Raw genomic sequence first — 22,652 nt, 5'->3', positions numbered from 1 at the left:
GTGAAGTGAAGTGAAGTGAAGTGAAGTGAAGTGAAGTGAAGTGAAGTCACTCAGTCATGTCCAACTCTTTGTGACCCCATGGACTGTAGCCTACCAGGCTCCTCAGTCCATGGGATTTTCCAGGCAAGCATACTGGAATGGGTTGCCATTTCCTTCTACAGGGGATCTTCCTGACCCAGGGATTGAACCCAGGTCTCCCACATTGTAGGCAGATGCTTTACTGTCTGAGCTACCAAGGAAGCCCCTGTTGACCATGAGGGCTACTCAATTTCTTCTAAGGGATTCCAGCCCACTATGATATAGTAGCTATAGTAGTTGCTACTATGTAGCTACAATGGTCATTAATAGCTGTAGTGGCCTATAGTAGCTATAATGTAGTAGTAGTACATTAGCAGTAGCTAATGGTAGCTATAGTAGCTATAGTGGTCATCTGAATTAAATTCGCCCATTCCAGTCCATTTTAGTTCACTGATTCCTAAAATGTTGATGTTCACTCTTGCTATCTCCTATTTGACCACTTCCAATTTACCTTGATTCATGGATCTAACATTTCAGGTTCTTATGCAACATTGCTTTTTACAGCATTAGATTTGACTTTCACCACCAGACACATCCACAACTGAGTGTTGTTTCTGCCTTGGCTCAGTCTGTTAGTTCCTTCTGGAACTATTTCTCTGTTCTTCTCCCATAGTATATTGGGCACCTATCGACCTGGGCAGTTCATTTTTCAGTGTCATATTTTTACCTTTACAAACTGTTCATGTTTTCAAGGAAAGAATGCTAAAATGGTTCATTATGCCCTTCTCCAGTGGACAACATTTTGTCAGAACTCTCTTCTATGACCCTTCCATTGTGGGTGGCCCTACATGGCATGGTTCATAATTTCCTTGAGTTAAATAAGATTGTGACCCATATGATCAGTTTGCCAGTTTTTGTGATTGCGCTTTTCATTCTGTTTGGTCTCTGATGGATGAGGATGAGGCTTGTATAAGCTTTCTGGCGGGAAGACTGGCTACCGGTAAAATTGGGCCTTTCTGTGGTTGCAGGGCCATGTTCAGTAAATCCTTAATCCAATTTTCAGCTGATGTATGGGGCTGTGTTCCCTCCCTGTAGTTTGGCCTGAGGCCAAACTATGGTAGAGATAACTATGGCAACCTCCTTTAAAGGACTTATACCAGGTAGCATAAAAGGAGGCAGCTCCCAGGGCTGTTGTAGTCAGCGCCCATGATCCTGTGGCATCCCACTGTCAACCCACACCTCTGACAGAGACTCCCTGACACTTACAGGCAAGTCTAATTTAGGCTCTTGTGGGGTCATTGCTCCTTTCTCCTGAGTCCTGGTGTGTACAATGTTTTGATGTACCCTCCAAGAGTCTGTTTCGCTGGATGTTTTCAGTCCTTTTGCTGGATCTCCAGGTTGGGAAATCTGCTGTGGGCCCTAGAACTTTTGCACTAGTGTGAGAACTTTGGTATAATTGTTCTCTAGTCTGTGGATTGTCTGCTTGGTGGCTCTATAGTAGGGCTAATTGTGACCTCCTCCAAGAGGAGTTATGCCACATTCTGCACCTCCTAGGTCTGCTTCAGCTAGAGCTCCTATCCACAGAGCAGGTCACCACTGACCCTGCCTCTGCAGGGGACACTCAGACACCCAAAGGCAGATTTTTCTCAGTCTGTTGTGGGAGTCACTGCTCCTTCCTCTCAGTCCTGGTGCACACAGTGTTTTGTTTACCCCATCTGAATATCTCTGGCGGGTCTGAGACTTGATTTTAAACATGATTGCACCTCTCTACTGTATTGTTTGGGCTTTTTCTTTGCCCTTGGACATCCAGTATCTTTTTTGGTGGGATCCAGCATTTTCCTATGTTCATAGTTGTTCAACAGCTAGTTGCAATTTTGGTGCTTTTGCAAGAGAAGATGAGTGCACATCCTTCTACCTCACCATCTTGACAAATTAGGATGATTTTAAAGGGAAAAATGTTTCTATATATCTTAATTTCTATTGTTGTTAATTATCTTTATAGTTTTGTATTTACTGATTAACTCTCATGTCCTATATGGCTTCCGATTGCTATGTTACATTATCACAAAAGTTTAATTGAATTGTTAAAAGGATATTCTAAGTTTGCTTCTGAAGCTTATCACAGTAATCCAACTTTGGATGAAGATCAGATGTCACATGACTTGCAATCAGGCAATTATTCATTCTGGCAAAGACATCATTTAAAGGGCATTCTCCAACTTAGACAGAAGGACTCTTATCAGAGGAGAAATCAGAAACACCCCAGGATATGGAGATGACATGCTTATTTACAGTTTTTTATTTGATTTCTTGGACTTTTTGACATAAATCAAATGATTTTTTATCATAGGTGTAAATATGCAGAATTTAAAAATTAGTCCAGGGTTCAAGATGGCACGATAGAAGGACATGCAAGAGCACCAAAATTGCAACTAGCTGTTGGCAGGAGGATGCTAGAACCCACCAAAAATAGATGCCCCATGTCTAAAGACAAAGAAGAAGTTTCAGCAAGATGTTAGGAGGGGTGAAATCATGATAAAATCACATCCCATACCAAATGGGTAGGTGACCCACAAACTGGAGAACAATAGTCGTGACCAACTCTTTGCAACTCCATGGACTTCAGCCTACCCGGCTCTTCAGTCCACTGGATTTTCCAGGCAAGAATACTGGAGTGGGTTGCCATTTCCTTCTCCAGGGGAACTTCCCAAGCCAGGGATCTAACCCAGGTCTGCCGCATTGTAGGCAGACGCTTTACCATCTGAGCCACAAGAGAAGCCTGCTATAGAACTTCCATAAGACTGGGAAAACAGAGAATCCAATGTTGGAGGACACAAAGAAAATCTCACCAAAACTCAGAAGAAAGGAGCAGTGACCCCCACAGGACAGTGAATCAAAACTACCTGCTACTGTTGGAGGGCCTCCTGTAGAGGTGTGGGTCAGCAGGGACTCACCACAGGGATGGGTGCACTGGCAGCAGCAGCCCAGGAAGGTCCCTCTTGTCATAAGCCCTCTTGGAGGTCACCTTTAACCTTAATATAGAGCCTGTGGAGAAGGAAATGGAAACCCACTCTAGTATTCTTTCCTGGAAAATGCCAGGACAGAGGAACCTGGCAGGCTATAGATGAAGAGTTGGACATAAGTGAGTGACCGAACACAAGAGCCTGTAGACCCCATGGCTGGGTTGCCTCAGGCCAAAAAGCTACCAGGGAAGAAATGTAACCCCACCCATAAGCAGAAAATTGGGTTAAAGCTTTACTGATCAAGGACCTGCCCACAAGAGCAAGACCATGTTTTTTCCATTGCCAGTCACTTCCATCAAGAAGCTTACACAAGCCCCTTACCTCCATTAGAGGGAAGACAGAAGGAACAGGAAGAAATATAGCCCCTCCTTAGCTCAAAGAAAAACCATATTACAGAAACTTAATCATGATGATAAAGCAGAAATTTATGTACTAGATGAAGGGACAAGATACAATCCTAGAAAAACAACTAAATACAGTGGAGACAGGAAACCTTCCAATTAAAGAATTCAGAATAATTATGGGGAGGCCAATTCAAGATCTCAGAAAAAGAATGGAGGCAAAGATTGAGGAGGTGGAAGAAATGTTTACGAAAGACCTACAAGAACTAAAGAACAAATAGGGGTAAATAATATACTGGAAGGAATCAGTAGCAGAATAATTGAGGCAGAAGAGCAGATAAATGACCCTGAGGACAGAATGGTGGAAATTACTGCCACCGAACAGAATATAGAGAAAGAATGAAAAGAAACGAAGACAACATAAGGGACCTCTGGGACAACATTAAACACAGCAAAATTTGCATTATTAAGGTCCCAGAAGGAGAAGAGAGAAAGGATCTGAGAAAATATTTGAAGAGATAATAGCTGAAAACTTCCCTAACATGGGAAAGGAAATTGCCAACCAAATCCAGGAAGCACATAGAGCTGCAGGCAGGATAAATCCAAGGAGGGCCACACCAAAATACATGTAAGCAAACTGACAAATATTAGACAAATATAAAACATTAAAAGCAAAAAGGGAAAAGCAACAAACATAGAAGGGAACTCCCATCAGGCTATCAGTTGATTTTGCAACAGAAACTCTACAAGCCAGAAGGGATTGGCATGATATATTTAACATGATGAAAGGGAAGAACCTACCACAAAGAATACTCTACCCAGCAAGATTTTCATTTAGATTTCATGGAGAAATCAAAAGCTTTACAGAAAAGCAGAAGTTAACAAAATTCAGCACCACCAAACCAGCTTTACAACAAATGCGGAAGGAACCTCTCTAAGTAGGAAACACAAGAGAAGGAAAAAACTTACAGAAATAAACCCCAAACAATTAAGAAAACAGGAATATGATCATATATATTGATGATTACATTATATATATGAATTAAATGCACCAACCATAAGACAGACTGGCTGGGCAGATAAAAACATGTTCATGTATGCACTCCCACTTCTGTCACTCTCAACTTTCCAAATTGCATGTAATTATTTTGTAATTTTACACTAATCATGTTCCAATTATGGCTTGCAATTGTAATTATCTTCTATATTTTGTCTGGCTATTGATTGTGAAAACTGATAAATATCTATCAATCTTGATTATGTAACTTAACAATTATGATTATTCACTTCACACCATTGTATCATGTTTGGTCAACAGAAACGTAATAGAACTCTATGTCATCAAAACTACGATCTAATAGAAAACCCTGTAATCACTTTTAAGATTTTAAATAGCTCAGCTGGAATTCCATCACCTCCACTAGCCTTGTTTGTAGCAATTCTTCCTAAGGCCCACTTGACTTCACACTCCAGGATGTCAGGCTCTAGGGGAGTGACTGCATCATCATGATTATCTGGGTCATTAAGATACTTTTTGTATAGTTCTTCTATATATTCTTACCACGTCTTTTTAATATCTTCTGTTTCTGTTAAGTTCTTACAGTTTCTATCCTTTATTATGCCCTTCCTTGCATGAAATTTTCCCTTGATACCTCTTTTTCTTGAAGTGATCTCTAGTGTTTCCCATTCTATATTTTTCCTCTACTTCTTTGCACTTCATTTAAGAAGGTCTTCGTACCTCTACTTATTATTCTCTGAAGTTGTATTCAGTTGGGTATAGCTTTCCCTTTTTTTTCTTTTTTTCCCTTGCTTTTTGCTTCACATCTTTCCTCAGCTATGTGTAAGGCCTCTTCAGGCAAAAACTTTATTTTCTTGCATTTCTTTGTTTCTCTCTCTCTCTCTCTTTTTTTGGATGGTTTTGGTTACTGACAGGGCTTCCCTGGTGGTTACTGACTTTTGCACATTTTGTGAACTTCTGTCCATAGTTCTTCAGGCACTGTCTCTACCATATCTAATCCCTTGAATCTATTGATCACCTCTACTGTACTATCCTAAGTGTTTTGATTTAGTTCATACCTGAACGGCCTAGTGGTTTTTCCTACTTTCTTAATTTAAGCCTGGATTTTGCAATAAGAAGCCAATGATCTGAGCCATGGTAAACTCCAGGTCTTGTTTTAGTTGACTGTATAGAGTTCCATCTTTGGCTGCAAATAATCCACACACACCCTGCCCTTTTGATCAGACTCACACCACAACTGGGAGAAATGATAAAAATGTGAGGCATCAGCATCAACCTCAGCTATGCTTTGCAGCTTTGTTCATCTTTGATATGATGTCCATAGGGCATGGTATTTTTGCTTAATCCCTATGACATTCTCAGATTATGTTCCAGGTTCATAATGTTTGTTTCCTTTTGTTCCTTGTCTGATATTCCAGTATTATGGATGTAATTTGGTCAGTAATTATCACTTGTGAACATGAATTTAAAGTTTTTGAGACTATACAACAGATCAGGGGGATTATTATAATTATAATATGTGAATAATCCATAATTTTTGAGTGTACATACTTTGGAGTATATAGTGCTCAAGACCAAAATCAATCAGGAAAGACCTCATTGTGGGAGCAACACTTACTCCTGCTGAATGATCTTATATAAAGGAGTTTCAACTTTCCCAAAAGAGTCAATCAGGTACAGATGGTATTGGCTATAACATATACACCTTGACTAACTAAAAGATAATCAAAGACTATCCTATTATCACGAACAGCCATTGTCAGAGTGCAAAGATTTTTATGGGCAACTAATATCTTAGCAGGGAAATCTATAATATATTCAATTGTTAAGGAGAGGTTTCTGATAATAGCCTTATTTATATTTAGTCTTAATCAAGGAAGTAGGGCCCTGACAAGGAAAACAAACCCTGAATCATAAGAAGCCTCTGAGTATGTCCTTTTTGGAACAGTTAGGGCACAGTTAGGTAATCTAAGAGGCATTGCCCCATTATGCACAAGATATCTAGCCATTTGTGGGCCCAAAGAGGAAGATATATTCCACAGACAAAGGCAAATCCTTTCAGGGCACATTTACCCATTTAGGCCAGGAGTGATCCAGGAATTTAGAGCATGTGGGAAGAGAATCTTCTAGCCTGAAGTAAAGAGTCATCCTAAGTTGTTGATGTTACTCCCATCCCCCTCCCCTCACCTTAGCAGTGATTTGAGAAATACCTTTCTAGGCTAATGCCAGAGGAAAAGAAAAAAATAATAATAATAATAATAAGAAGAAAATGTTTCGCATTTGCTTAAAGTGTGAAATCTTGATCTTATATCATGGATAGAAGCAGTCTACCTTGATGTCAGCTATTTATTTCCTCATCAATTTGATTCAGAGTCTCCAACATTTGTTCAGAATGAGCATTTGTTAGGTGGATACTTCTTTGGTTGTGACATGTGTCCTCCAGGCTCAATACCTTCCACTTTTTGTCAGTGTCAGTGTTTAAGAACATTTTACAAGATCCCTCCCAATTGAGCTCAAGTGCTGCATTTGTTCTTAACAATTCAAATAAGAAGAGAAGGGGAAAATGAAAAATGTTAGTTTGGTGAGCTGTAGCTAAATATCTGTGGAAATTAGAAGAATTAATGACCCAGACCAGTTTATAGGTATATGTGCATGCTAAGTCACTTCAGTTGTGTCCAACTCGTCCAACTCTTTGTGATCCTGTGGAATTATAGCCTTCCAGGATCCTTTGTCCATGAGATTATCCAGGCAAGAATACTGGAATGGGTTGCCATGCCCTCCTCCAGGGGATCTTCCCAACCCAGGGGTTGAACCCATGTCTTATGTCTCCTGCATTGGCAGGAAGGTTATTTACCATCATTGCCACCTGGAAAGCCCTTATAGGCATACGTATACCTAAAATGAAATTTACAAGACCAGAATCTAATATTAAAAAAATTTCAAATATTTATTTTTCTCTACAATTACCCCCCGTTTTTACCAAAGAAAAATCACAGTAAATTTGATTTGTTTTATATTAAACTTGACCTGATTCCTTATAAAAATGCAACAAGAACAGTGATTGACTATATAAGCTCATTTCTAAAATTGCTTTGTTGAAACTTAAAGTTTCAGACTTTCTCTTCAATGCCATTTCAATTTTTTTTTTTTTTCCAGTCAATGCCTTGGTAATGTATCTCATGTTTCCAAATGTGTTTTGTTACAAGATGGATGAAAATAAAAATGCTACCTAAGGGTTTTTAGATTTTAGAGGGACCAGGTAGGGAGAAAAATTAAATGTTTTAACTTTGTTCACAATGGCATATTGAGAGAGTCAGTTCCTAGGCAGATTGATAAGAAGTCCGGGTGTCCCCAAGGAGAGAGGTGTCTGGAATTCCCAAGGAGGAGAAAGGGGTCTGGGGCTCTCAAAGTGGAGATAGGGGTCTGGAATTCTCAAGGAGGAGGAAAGGACAAACTTTTTTTTTTTTTTTTGTCAACATTCCTTCAGTTCAGTTCAGTTCAGTCAGTCAGTCATGTCCAACTCTTTGTGACCCCATGAATTGCAGCACGCCAGGCCTCCCTGTCCATCACCAACCCCCGGAGTTCACTCAAACTCATGTCCATTGAGTCGGTGATGCTATCCAGCCATCTCACCCTCTGTTGTCCCCTTCTCCTCCTGCGCCCAATCCCTCCCAGCATCAGAGTCTTTTCCAATGAGTCAACTCTTCATATGAGGTGGCCAAAGTACTGGAGTTTCAGCTTTAGCATCATTCCTTTCAGAGAACACCTAGGACTGATCTCCTTTAGAATGCACTGGTTGGATCTCGTTGCAGTCCTTAGTCTTAGTCAATTACACAACTCAGTTTAAACTCTGTACTAGGGATTATACAACAGCAATGTATCCTGCTTGAGGACAGTTTCTCCTTCCTGAAAACCTTCTGGCTAATTCTGTTATCTTGAAATGTAAATTATGGGAGTGGGTCTAGTAAGATCTTTACAACCTCCAGACATTTTTTTGACTCATTGTAATAACTAATTAAAAGGTATATAACTCCATTGCTAACACTAGCAAGGGGACAGTCTTTCTGCCCCTTTCTGATATCTATGTCTGAAGCTTTCTCTATATCCTTTATACTTTAATAAAACTCTATTACACAAAAGCTCTGAGCAATCAAGCCTTGTCTCTGGCTCCAGATTGAATTCTTTTCCTCTAGAGGCTAAGAATCCCAGCATCTTTCATGGTTCAGCAAAAACCTTTTAATATCTTACAAAATTTGAGAGAGTAAGAGAAAAAGTTATTTAAATATGGAAAAAATCATTAAAGAGTGAGCAACATTTTAAACATAATGTCATAAAAATATCTTCATCAGTTGACCCAGTCTCATGTATTAATTTTTGTTCTGCTTGAAACAGGTTTTTCTATTACTTCTGTTAACCTTGCCCAGTGACTGAGTAAAGTAAGAAAAGTGAAAATCCCAAGAAGTCTGCAAAGTTCTTTTAAAGTTTATTTAATTTGCCCAGTGAAGTGTGTGCCTTAACCACCAGGGATTGTGGAAGGTATACCCCACATGGGAAACATATTTTCTAACAGTTTCTTTCCACTGTGAGTGTGTCAGCATTGTGAAATGGGAAGGTTTAAAATAATTTAGAAAACACAATAACAAGGACATACTGAAAACCATACTAAATGATAGTTCAGTGAATCCAGATGGAGTTGTTCAAGGATCAGAGGGAGGAGGTCTGAACAACAAAATAGAAAAACAAAACTAGTTTCTTAATTGTACTGTAATGGGTGAAGATATTGGAAAAAAAAAAAAAAACTAAAAAATGGAGTCTGCTATGGAGCCAGGAAGATCCCAGAAGCCATCTTGTTTCCCACCTAATTTTTTCTGATTCATAAGCAGACTGTTGCCATGTAACAAGAACATCAGGATGACAAAAGTCTAGCAAAAAGGGTCATGTTTGCAGAAGCAGAATGGGTTTTATATACATGTGCCACAGTCCTTACAGATGCGGTTGATGCTGTCTTTGCTTGAAAGTCAGCTAGAACTTTGACCTGATGCTCAAGTTCAGCCTCAGTGTCTCAATTTTGACAAAACCAATTTCTGAAGGTAAAGAATAGCAATAGATGTCCATCACCAGATGAATGGATAAGAAAGCTGTGGTACATATACACAATGGAGTATTACTCAGCCATTAAAAAGAATACATTTGAATCAGTTCTAATGAGGTTGATGAAACTGGAGCCTATTATACAGAGTGAAGCAAGCCAGAAAGAAAAACACCAATACAGTATATTAACTCATATATATGGAATTTAGAAAGATGGTAATGATAACCCTGTATGGGAGACAGCAAAAGAGACACAGATGTCCAGAACAGTCTTTTGGACTCTGTGGGAGAGGGCAAGGGTGGGATGATTTGAGAGAATGGCATTGAAACATGTATAATATCATATATGAAATGAATTGCCAGTCCAGGTTCGATGCATGATACTGGATGCTTGGGGCTGGTGCACTGAGATGACCCAGAGGGATGGTATGGGGAGGGAGGTGGGAGTGGGGTTCAGGATGGGGAACACGTGTATACCTGTGGTGGATTCATGTTGATATATGGCAAAACCAATACAATATTGCAAAGTAATTAACCTCCAATTAAAATAAATAAATTTATATTAAAAAAGAAAATAATTTACTTCTTGATTTTTTAAAATAGTGGTCTCAGAGGACATTGTAGAACATTTTAAGATAATTAAAATTAAGAATGATAACATTGTTTTTGAACTCAAGTTCAGTTACCCTCCACTCAAAAGCCAGTATTCCAGAGGCAAATGTTGTTGGAAGGTAAGCTCTTCTAATCAGATATCTGGCCATTGAGGAAGAAGTTGGGCTCATATTCCCAAAAGCCAACATGAGAATCTGCTCATCCATAAATTTTTAGAAGGAAAAAGGTGAAGTAATCTCAGGTAACCATTGAGGCAGAAGGTTAGGTTCTACATCACTTTTCATCATGCACAGTCTGGCTGATTCCTCATGAGCTTTCTTCAGACATCATCTTGCCCACAAGGTCTGCCTACAGGATTGGTAAGGAGACTTCTAGGGGGTAGAGAGCCACTTGTTCTTTAGCTAGTAATTCTTCATTTTTACTTCTTTTAATCTAGGGGGAAAATCAACAGTTTAGACAATGCATTGTGTGCATTTAGTAGAACAAAAGTCAGGAGATAAGTAAAAATTTTACCTAGAGATCTCAAGTCTATAATTAAGGTGTAAGGTGAACAGAAATAGAGAGACAGGAAAGGGCCAAAGTAGTTGCTTACAGAATTAGAATGGGACATCTCAGATTTTTAAGAATTTCACAATGTCTAGGATATTCACATTAATAACATATATCTATTCAAATATAATCAAATGTTTAGAATCACTTATGCGACAATGCAAGTAAGCCCTAATTAGTTTAATAGTCCTCTTCTTTTAAAGAGGAGAGAACATATAGTTTGAAATGTTCTAGGGTACCTGTGGAACATTCCAACTTACATTGCAGTCAAAATGATTTATTTAGAATTTGATTTTGGGAATTTTGTCAAAAATATTTTTTCAAGTTTTAAAACTCTTAAAACACCATAGAATTATAGATCGTTATGAAATTTAATACTTCATTATATACTAGAAAAATATCTCTTTTAATATTAAGCAAATTTGTTCTACTTAAATAATCAAAGACTTGAGTAAGACAACATAGAATAAAAATAGCTTTCATAAAAACAGAATCTTAGTTTTCTAAACAGATCAGTAAAAAAGTAAAGAAAAGCCTTCTTATAATTTCTTATTATAAAGAGCAGACCACAAAAATTTGTTCTTTTAGAATATGAAAGGAAATTAGATTCTAGTTTTACATAAGTACATTATTGATATTAAAGATTAATTTTTAAAACCCTTAAATAGCAATTCTATTTCAGCAAGCTTGATTATGCAAGGCAAAATTTTCTCTACGTCTTTTTCTTTTCATATATATTTAATTTGTCTTTCATTTTCTTCCTTCTCTTTCTTAGTAATCAGAAGTTCTAGTTTATATAAAATCAATCATTTCCTTTAACAATAATACATCTTCATTTCTCATACTTTTCTTAGCCAAACACATTTTATTTTTCTTCACTTATATATATATTAGAAATTTTATCTTTAAAAACCTTAAGTTTTAATGAAAAAAAAAAAAAGAAAGAATGAACTGTTCTTTACATTAGCATTCTTTAGATTGGAAATCACGTAAATTTTTTTTAAATAATTTCCAGAAACATACTTGTTCATGAATAATTTCTCAGACAGTACAATATATGTTTTCTATTAGATCCAAGTATCTGTTTCCTCTGTAATAGGACATCAAGAGTAGAAAAGCCTGTATTCTGTAATTAATAGTTCACTATTTTATCTTTTCCTATTTGGAATGATGTAGATGTCAAAAAAAGAATGTCACTCACCATCCAGCTGTACAGGGATTAGGTAATTAACCACTGGAGTTACTGACCTTCAACAGCCCCTGAAAAGAGTTCAGGGTGGAGATCAGGAATGAGGCATAGTGTGCTTGAGGAAAAATCAGCAGAACATATTTCAGATAGTATTAAATCATTTCAGGAGAAATTTTTATAAGCTCAAACTTTTGCATCTTTTCATACTTAAAACAGCACTAAAATTATTAACACAGACGTTTGTTCCTTGTGACTACCAACAAACTTCGACCAAGATGTATGTTTTATTTCAGGTACCCCCTTCACCAAAATCACATATATACTGTCCTCCTCCTCTGCTTCTTTGGAGCAGTTCCTCAATGCTATCTGAGAGGTTATCTCCTGATTGGCAATCCTCAGTAAGACCCAAACAAAAATTAACTCATAGCTCTTAAAGTTGCTCATTTTCTGTTTGTTTGTTTTTGTTCAGTTTGAAAGATATATAATAAATTTCTATCATTGAATTGTATTTAGCATGACTCACTGACTCGATGGACGTGAGTCTGAGCGAACTCCAGGAGTTGGTGACAGACAGGGGGTCTGGCGTGCTGCGATTCATGAGGTCACAAAGAGTCGGACACGACTGAGCGACAGAACTGAACTGAACTGACTGAAAGTCAATTTACCAAAATGATTTTGGAAGCTATTTTAAAGAACATATACCATTAAATATAATTTTTGATAAATTTTTCTATCTATAAGGTCTTATCCTACTAATATCTATCTAAATTATTTGCTTCCAATAATTGTTTAGATTACCCAAAAAATCTTTATGAGAAAGACAAAATCATCCTCCATTCTAAGTTATTTTTGCTGACAAATTTTCTAACAGAGATAACTTGAACTTATTATTTACAATAAAAGTTGTTTATTTGTATTATATTCAGTATTGATAACTTTAAAAATCTGTGCTTCGATTAAACCAACAAATTTAACTTTTTAAATTATTTATTTATTTGGCTATTTTGGGTTTCAGTTACAGCAAGTAGGATCTCTGTTGCATCGCATGGAACCTTTTTCACACTGGTGTATGGACTCTCCATTTGTGGTGTACAGCATTAGTTGTCCCTAGATGTGAAGGGTATTAGTTCCCTGACCAGAGATCAAACCCTTATCCTCTGCATTGTGAGGTGGATTCTTAACTACTGGACAACCAGGGAAGTCCCATACAAACTTCTGTTCACTGAGATTATCTCAAATCACATGAATTTCAAAAGCATTTTGATTAGTTGCTGTTGATGCTCATTCTCACAAGATCTTGCCTTCAAACCAACTAGATAGAGTTCTTCTTAAATTAATTTCAGCAATATCATCCAGAGGCAGGAAAATATAACTTACATTACACACACACACAACATACAGACTGATGTAAATAGATACCTGGGCCTTTGGAAAAGATTTGTAAGATTTCTCACTGGCCCAGTTTTCAAATACCTCCTTTTTATTTTTTCCTGTCTGATGAGAACTTTCACCCTGAAGTTTGCTTCCTAAAGAATGACTCTTAGGTCTTAGAGAAGATGGGGATAGAAAATGTACATTACAAAAGAACAGATTAAATGCAGGGCAATTCAGTTTTCTATGTCCTAATCTTTTCAAACATTTTGAGAGGAAAAGTTGAGAGACTGACCAAAACAAAACAAAAAGCAAATGAACCGTGAACTTCTAGAGCTACATCTTCGGTTCTGCATAGATTTACAACAAAAATGCAGTTGATTTCAGCTCACTAAAAAACTGAGTTTTAACTTTGGTTTTAAGTACCTTTTATCTAATTAATTTTTTACTAGAGATATGAAATCAATCTTTTAATTAGGTTATTTTGGAGTGAGAGATGCAGGAAGTGTAATTTTTTTGTTTTGCTTCGTTTTTCTGAATGGTTGGTGTAAAGCAGCAGAGTGGTGCTCCAGGAACATTGTGCTAAACCTGAAGTTACCATCCTCCACCTGGGTTGAGGCTTTAATTCCCGCAAAAGAACCCAGATATATCGTGTATATATCCCTCAGGAGATTTCAAGGAGAAACTGAAATCTTACTTTTCTTAGAGTTTCTTCTTTGTTGAACTATTTCTGGAAGTTCCTTCTTTGTTTCTGCATTTCTTGTCTGCCCTAAATAGTAACTGCTAGAATCTGTCCTTTAGAACTCAGGGAAGTTCTAGAAGTCTGAAATCTTTTTCATACAATGAAATAAGGGTCACAGAAAGGCTATTGTACCCAGAACGGACCAGTACGATCCTATTAGGCTTCACCAGAAGCCATCATAAACTGGGCGATGCAGACTGGACCTAAGGGAGGGATTCTGATATGGAATTCAGGACTGAAAGAAGGGCTAGGAATTCTGGTTTTGGATGGAACCACTTGATAGCTCCAAGTTGACCTGCTAAGTCCTGAACTAGGAGGGTTAAGCTGATGGGAGTTAAAATGGAAAAAGAAAAAGAAAAAAAAAAAAAAAAAAAAAAGAGGGAGAGAGAGAGTGAAAACAATGCAGAGGAATTTACCAAGGGCTGTCTGAAACAGTGGGAAAGACAGGGAACTCAAAATAGGTTTACTGGTACAACATCTACGTTTTTCATTGTCCCAAAGGCCAACAGAAGTTTGCTTTGATCCAACTTGGGGCAAGTGATTTTTTATTCAAGCAGTTGGGATATTTTATCCCAGTCATACAAACCTAATAATTGTTTATTTTCATTGTTGCTAATTAATTAAGCTGAGGCCACAAATTTTTATTTTTCACAGAGTTAAATATCAGGAAAATCTTTCGGGGAAGTTTTTCCAGAAAAGGTAAGGGAAAGGTATTTATTTTGTAAATATATACTTATAACTTTCTTGAATATAGATTTTAGTAATGATATTATTAAGCTGGTATTTAATATTGTATATTTTTTTATCCATTGTTTACTGAAAAAAAATGTACAACCTAAAAGATGAAAATTATGTTTTATTTTTTAAAGAAACCTGAGGGCTTAAACTCAGGATGCAGCCTCTCAGATAGATCTGAAGCACTGCTCTAAAGATGTAAGGGAGGAGCCAGGATGTACAGGAGATTTTGCAACAAAAACCAGGTGGTTGGAACATGAAAAGATTTTGTTAAAGAAAATCAGATATCTCAAGAAAACCAGGTATTCTCTTAAGGTATTTAACATTTATCTACATAAGGGAGTGGCAGGAGTCTGGTCTCATTGAAATCATTCCTATGATTTGCACCTCAGCTTTCTGGGGGCCAGTATCCTGCGCTTTCCTATCCATAGTCCCCTCAGGGTGCACTATCAGAGGTTGTTACAGCAGTTGAGTAGAATGTTGCTACCGTTGTTATTTGAGCTTTCGTATACATTGCAATTAGTGATAGACAGACTTACAAAGCAGGAGAAGTTGAGTTTGGCTTAGTTGACCATGTAGAAAAATGGATATTCAATGGTTGCCACTCTGAATCATTCTGATATTTGAACTGTTTGTTCAAGCCAAAATTATTTTCAAGCAGATGCAAAAATTTTTATTTACCTGACGAATAAGATCTTCTTTTTCCTCTTGTCTTTCATTAATTATCCTTTAGCATATGTCTCTGAAAAGTGAAAGTGGAAGTCCCTCAGTTGTGCCCCACTCTTTGCAATCCCATGGACTATACAATCCATGGAATTTTCCAGGCCAGAATATTGACTCTCAATTCTCCTAATCAGAGATTTGGCAAGAGAAGAAAATCAGTGGACCTGTTATTACATGAGAGTACTAAAGGCTACCTCATTTGTTTTTTACGGGGACATCCCTGTCTATGTTTTGTAATTGAGACTGTGCAAACTTGCCATGAGAAAAAAACTTTTACTAAAAGGTCTTATGTCATAAAGAAACTGGCTTCAGCAAAGTTTTTTTGTTTGTTTGTTTTTATAGAACTTCACTAATATATCCTAATGTCTGTGGGGAAAAAGATATTCTTTTTTTTTTTTTAATTTGGACTTGTGTATCCTTGATGCTGAAAAAGTGGCCCTGTGCACTGGTGCTGAATTGAATCTCAGAAACAGAGTTTTGGGTGAAGTATGAAAAAACAGCTTTACTGCTTTACCAGGCAAAGGGGACACAATAGGCTCATGCCCTCAAAAACTATGTCCCAAACCAGGAGGATTTGTTAAGGAGTTTTATAGCAATGGTTCAAAGGTAGGGTAACTGATAATAATCAGTGTGTACTGGGTGTGCATTCCTTTAATCTGGTCTCAGGTAGTCTCCTGATGAATTTATGTGGTTTTCAAGGTTACCAAATTGTGACCTTTTCTTCAGAATGAAGAATGCTTCATCAAGCAGTTAACATCTTTCATTTGTTGGGGTTTTAATTCCACAGAAAAGCTCAAAAATACTGTTGTGTGTATCCCTTGGGGCAAAATCAGGATCCTGTTCCAAGGCCACACTATTATTTCTTTTCTTTTCTTTTCTTTTCTTTTTTTTTTTTTTTTACTTTATTTTACTTTACAATACTGTATTGGTTTTGCCATACATTGACATGAATCCACCACGGGTGTACATGAGTTCACAAACATGAACCCCCTCCCACTTCCCACCCCATATCATCTCTCTGGATCATCCCCTCACACTATTATTTCTTGACTGTTCTTCCCCTCCCTTTCCTGATTAGCAACTTGTTTGAACTTGCCATTTTGGATTCAGGTAAAGTCTTGAAAGTTGAAATTTATTTCCAGCAAGCAAGAAACAGTGGACACAAAAAGGCTTCTCTGTGCGAGCTCCACAGGGTCCTGCTTGGTTTCATCACCAAGCAGGTATATTTTTCTGTTATATACACTGAGTATAAGATGCTCAATAAATATATATGATTGAATATGTATATTTTGAATATATTTTATATTCATAATATATATATTATGAAAATGTATATTTTTATTTATTTTTTAAATTTGAACACTGCCTCAGAATTAGATTCAGATTTTATTGTCTTTATTTGAACCCTTCTATGAATCATGTAATTTTTAGGTACAGTCACATACATTACTCTTTACGTCTCCCAGATATACCATGAGAGGGAGGAAGACATTTCCTTACATCTTTCTTTGTACTTCTGGTGGTCTACAAGTAAATTGTTATGAGATTAACAGAAGAAAATCAAATGAAAGTTTAATAATATGTATAAATGGGAGAGATCAAGAGAAATTGAAGAACTCACCAAAATAGCCAAAGTTCTCCCATTAAATACCATCTTTAATAAAGACAAAAGAAGATGTTGGGTATGAAGAGAGTCAGTTTTGAGCAGTGACCAGGAAACGCACAATAAAGAAGGACAAAGTTGTTAAAAGATTCCTCATTCCTTTTTCCATTGATAAAAGGAGTTTTTCTCAACCTTCACTTCCTGGTATGGGCTTCCCTAATAGCTCAATTGGTAAAGAATCTCCCTGCAATGGGGGAGACTTTGGTTCAGTTCCTGGGTTGGGAAGATATGCTGGAGAAGGGATAGACTACCCACTCAAGTATCCTTGGTCTCCCCTTGTGGCTTAGCTGGTAAAGAATCTGCCTGCAATGGGGAAGACCTGGTATCAATCCCTGGTTGGGAGGATCCCCTGGAGAAGGGAAAGGCTACCCACTCCAATATTCTGGCCTGGAGAATTCCATAGACTCTAATATCCATGGGGTTGCAAAAAGTTGGAGATGACTGAGCAACTTTCCCTTTCATACCTGGTATAGAAAGAAACACTTCCAAATAGAGATTTCCCTTGCAAATGCAAATATTTCTTACAAAAAGATAACTCCTACTTGGTATTCACAATTTTCCCCACGTCTGCTGTTAGAAAATTAATTAGTTTAAAATTATTAAAATGCCAACGATATATTTGAGGGTGGCAATTTTGCTCCCCTTCAAATGTGAGGAAGTATAGTTTTCAAGTTAAGATTAAAAATATGAAGCACAACTATACTATGTGATGACCTCAAGTAACCATAGTCAGGATACAAACACAGGTTATTTAAATCAGTGGTTCATAGTCAAGCCTTCAGTTCATCTAGTTCAGTTCAGTCATTCAGTTGTATTGGATTCTTTGTGACACCATGGACTGCAGCATGCCAGGCTTCCCTGTCCACCACCAAATCCTGAAGTTTATTCACACTCATGGCCATCAAGTTGGTGATGCCATCCAACCATCTCATCCTTTGTCATCCCCTTCTTCTCCTGCCTTCAATCTTTCCCAGCATCAGGGTATTTTCCAATGAGTCAGTTCTTCACATCAGGTGGCCAAAGTATTGGAGTTTCAGCTTCACCATCAGTCCTTCCAATGAATACTCAGGACTGATTTCCTTTAGGATTGACTGGTTGGATCTCCTCTCAGGCCAAGGGACTCTCAAGTGTCTTCTCCAATACCACAGTTTAAAAGCATCAGTTCTTTGGCAATCAGTTTTCTTTATAGTCCAACTCTCACATCCATATATGACTACTAAAGAAACCATAGTTTTGACTATATGGACTAGACTTGGCAAAGTAATGACTCTGCTTTTTAATATGCTGTCTAGGTTGGTCACAGATTTTCTTCCAGATTTTGTTTTCTTTTCTTTTCTTTCTTTCTGTGCCTTTTAATTTCATGGCTGCAGTCAACATCTGCAGTGATTTTGGAGCCCTCCAAAATAAAGTTTCTCACTGTTTCCAATGCTCCCCTCACTACTTGCCATGAAGTGATGGGACCAGATGCCATGATCTTCATTTTTTGAATGTTGAGGTTTTTTTTTTGTTTGTTTTGTTTTTGTTTTTTTTTTTTTAAGATAGAAAGATTTTCTTTATTAATGACCCCAGCAGTATTTTTTTAGATGTAGAAGTTTTGAACTCAAATACTTAGAGAAAACAAGTTAAGACTGCATTATCCTGCAACTCATTACCAGTAACATATTGCAAAGCAAAACAGCTTGGAAAAGAAGGGGCGGGAAAGGGGAGTGAGGGAGGGAAGATAAAGAAAAGGAATTAAGTTGATCAAGTGGCATTCTTTTTTTTTTTTTTTTAAATCTTGGGAACCATGAAGTCCTTGCAAGCAACAGCTCGTTTTTGCAGATTATTTTCCAAACATGTACAAAATGGAACCAAAACAGAATCCCTTAAGAACCTGAAGAGATGCAACATTAAAAGCTACGATTATCCAGTAGCAAGTGTTCCAGCCTTCAGTTGCCAGCCACTTCCTCTTCCTGTTCCCAAGAGTTAGTGGGATGAGAATGTCTTCCCCGTGATTGTTTTCATTTCCTTTTTCTTGGCATCTGGGCGTGCATGGTTCAGCACCTTCAGGAAGTCGGATGTTTTCGCCCACATACGTATTTGAATATAGGCCTTTGAGCACTTGATGTGGTAGTGCAGGTAGCCCTGGAACGTCTGGATCAGGTTGATGGTGAGGGAACAGCACGAAAGTAATGTAGCCAATTGTCACCCATGGTGGCATTGGTATCTTTCAGCTCTAGGGGAGGTTCCCTGTGGCTGAAGAAGACCTGTGGGGCTGTGGGGCTGGCTCGGCATCCTTCTTTGAACTCCTGCATGAACACCTTTCCAATGACCACATCGTCATCATCCTTAAACACTGTGCTGAAGACTACTGTGACTCTGTCTTTTTTTGACTCAGCATACATGGTCTCATCATCCCTATAATGGATAACTGCCCTGTTCTCTCCTTCCTTGCCCTCTTCTTGGAACTGGAAGTATTTCTAAAAGATAGAGGCAAAACAGTTTCGTTTCAACATGCCAGCCCGATGCACCATGGAACCTTGGAAGCAGGCAGATTTTCAAGGTCGTATAGCAAAGAGACATTGTATCCTGATTCTGGATTTACCAAGTAACTTCCGTACACTCTCTTTAATAACTCATCAGCATCATGTGCCTGAAGTTCCTTGAAGAATTTCAAAGAAATACTGACCATCACTTTTGTTTCATCTCCATTAGGATTTGAAATACGATAGAGGACTCCATCAAAATCTGCAAATGTTACTTCTACAGATTTTCTTTTGTTTCCCGCGGCTGCATTCTCGAACTTGAGCACGAGCGTCTCCTCGATGATGCGGTTGTTTACCTCCAGCAGGATCATGGTGTTGGCTGGCCCCTGAAGCCTGAACCCGCCTGCCGAGCCGCAACCGCTGCCACCTCACTGACCTGAATGTTAAGTTTTAAGCCAGCTTTTTCAATCTCCTCTTTCACTTTCATCAAGAGGCTCTTTAGTTCCTCTTCACTTTCTGCCATAAGGGTGGTGTCATCTGCATATCTGAGGTTGTTATATTTCTCCCACAGTCTTGATTCCAGCTTGTGATTCATCCAGCCTGGCATTTTGCATGATATACTCTGAATATAAGTTAAATAAGCAAGAATATACAGCCTTGAAGTACTCCTTTCCCCATTTGGAACGAGTCTGTTGTTCCATGTCCTGTTCTAACTGTTTCTTCTTGACCTGCATACAGATCTCTCAGGAGGCAGGTCAGGTGGTCTGATATTCCCATCTCTTGAAGAATTTTCCAGTTTGTTGTGATCTACACAGTAAAAGGCTTTAGTGTAGTCTATAAAGTAGAAATAGATTTTTTTTTCTGGAATTTTGCTTTTTCGATGATCCAACAGATGTTGGCAATTTGATCTCTGGTTCCTCTGCCTTTACTAAATCCATCTTAAACATCTGAAAGTTCATGGTTCACATACTGTTGAAGCTTTACTTGGAGAATTTTGAGCATTACTTTGCTAATGTTTGAGGTGAGTGCTATTTTGTGGTAGTTTGAACATTATCTGACATTGCCTTTCTTTGGGATTGGAATGAAAAGTGAACTTTTCCAGTCCTGTGGCCACTGCTGAGTTTTCTAATTTGCTGCCATACTGTGTGCAGCACTTAACATCATCATGTTTTAGAATTTGAAATAGCTCAACTGGAATTCTATCACCTCCACTATATTTGTTCATAGAGATGCTTCTTATTTTAAAATAATTAAAATGACAGAGATATACTTGAGGGTGGCAAATTTGCTCCCCTTTAAATATGAGGAATTATGGTTTTCAATTTAAGATTAAAAATACAAAGCACAACTATACTATGTCATTACCTCAATCAAACCTTAACATGTTTTAAAGGAAGATAACTGGAACAGGGAAGGATCATTATTTTACTTATTTCTATTGTGGAATTAGGGAAAAACAAAAACGAAAAACATAACATAAAAGCTGAGAATTTTGTACTATTTGACAGACTTTCTGTGGACTTAAGCTCAGAAGACAGCCTCTCATTTAGCTTTGAGGAACTGTGATATGAAAAGGGCCAAGATATACAGAAATTTTTGCAACATGGGCCAGGTAGTCTGCACATCAAGTTATTACTGTTAATGTTACAAAACTGGTTCTTGTGTGTCACACAGTGAGACCAAACAAACCAAAACAAAGTTTGGAGTGGAAAGAAATTTGTTGTTGGGCCAAGCAAGGAGAACAGATGCTCTTTTTCAAAATTTCCAAACTCCAAGATGGTTTTCAGGGAGCAGTTTTGAAAAGTAAAATTTGAGATGAGGGCTGCAGACTGTAGGACTTCTGATTAGTTGGTGGTGTGATAACAGGTTAATGCTCCAGGAATCTTGGGCTCAGCCTGAAGCTACCATCTTTTACCCAGACAGGGGCCTTAATTCCTGAAGAAGAATTTGATGATATTGTTATATACATTTCTCGAGGAGTAACCAAGATCCTGCCCCAAGGCTGCAGTATTGTTTCTTGACTGCTCCTCCCTTGTTTCTACATATCCTCCTTTCCCTTATTAGCAGCTGTTTGAACTTGTCCTTTGTAACTGGGGTCTTCCCTGATGGCTCAGATGGTAAAGCATCTGCCTGCAATGTGGGAGACCTGGGTTTGATCCCTGGGTCAGGAAGATCCCCTGGAGAAGGAAATGGCAACCCCTTCCAGAACTCTTGCCTGGAAAATTCCGTGGATGGAGGAGCCTGGTGGGCTACAGTCCATGGGGTCTCAAAGAGTCGGCCATGACTGAGCGACTTCACTTCACTTTGTACCTAGGGAAGAGCTTGTGTCGTGGTTTGGGTGCAGGTTGGAAAAGAATTTTCAGACGTGAAGCAGAATGAGAGGAAAATATAGTTTATTACAATGGGAGATGCTGTTAGAACGGGAGGCCAGCTCAAGGGAGAACCGGTGCTGAACAGGGATCCTTAGTCCACTTTTATAGTTAGCGTACAAGGAATGGGATTGGGGGTCTTGCGGGTGATTTTCTGATTGGATGAGGCACGTATACTGGGTGGGGTAGGAGGAGAGACAGGTTCTATTGCTCAGGAGGACCTAAAATCCATTAATAGTTACAACGTGGGGGCAGGAAAGATGATAAGGGTCTATTTTTTCCATTCCTGCATTCCAAGACCCTCCTTGGTTTTATCTGCTCTTTTGTCCTTGGGTCACCTTGGAGGCTGAATGAAGCCTATTTCCCACAAACAAGAAAATGGGGGACACAGAAAGGCTTTTGTTTCCAAGAGGGCCCTCACAAGAAACCCCCCCCCCCATCTCTTGCTCAGTTTCGTTAATTAAAGAAAAACACACACCTCAATTTATGGAATTTTGTGCTTCTGTGTCTAATACAGGAAAATGCAAGGGTCTGGGTTCCTTTGTTGCAGAAATCAGTAATTGAGAGACTTAGCATCTCACTCAGAGTTGGAGAATTCAGGTTTCTTTACACTGGCTGGCTCAGAGGAGTTAGCACTCCAAGCTCTAAGCCTTGAACAAAGGGGCTGCAAAGTTTTTATAGGCAGTGCATGACATCAGATTATAGTGGGCAATGCTGACTGTTAATAGGCTAGTTTAAACTAG

General features: G+C 38.2%; 1 pseudogene; it reads right to left on the bottom strand.

Moving 5' to 3' along the window:
- Window positions 1-18,697: 18,697 nt before the first annotated feature.
- On the bottom strand, window positions 18,698-19,962 carry LOC120878681 (annotated as a pseudogene).
- Between the last annotated feature and the right edge of the window lie 2,690 nt (window positions 19,963-22,652).

This window comes from Oryx dammah, unplaced genomic scaffold, assembly GCF_014754425.2.
Source record: "Oryx dammah isolate SB20612 unplaced genomic scaffold, SCBI_Odam_1.1 HiC_scaffold_19, whole genome shotgun sequence".
Lineage (NCBI taxonomy): Eukaryota > Metazoa > Chordata > Mammalia > Artiodactyla > Bovidae > Oryx > Oryx dammah.
Note: the sequence above shows the minus strand (reverse complement) of the source record. Positions and strands in the feature narration are given on the sequence as shown.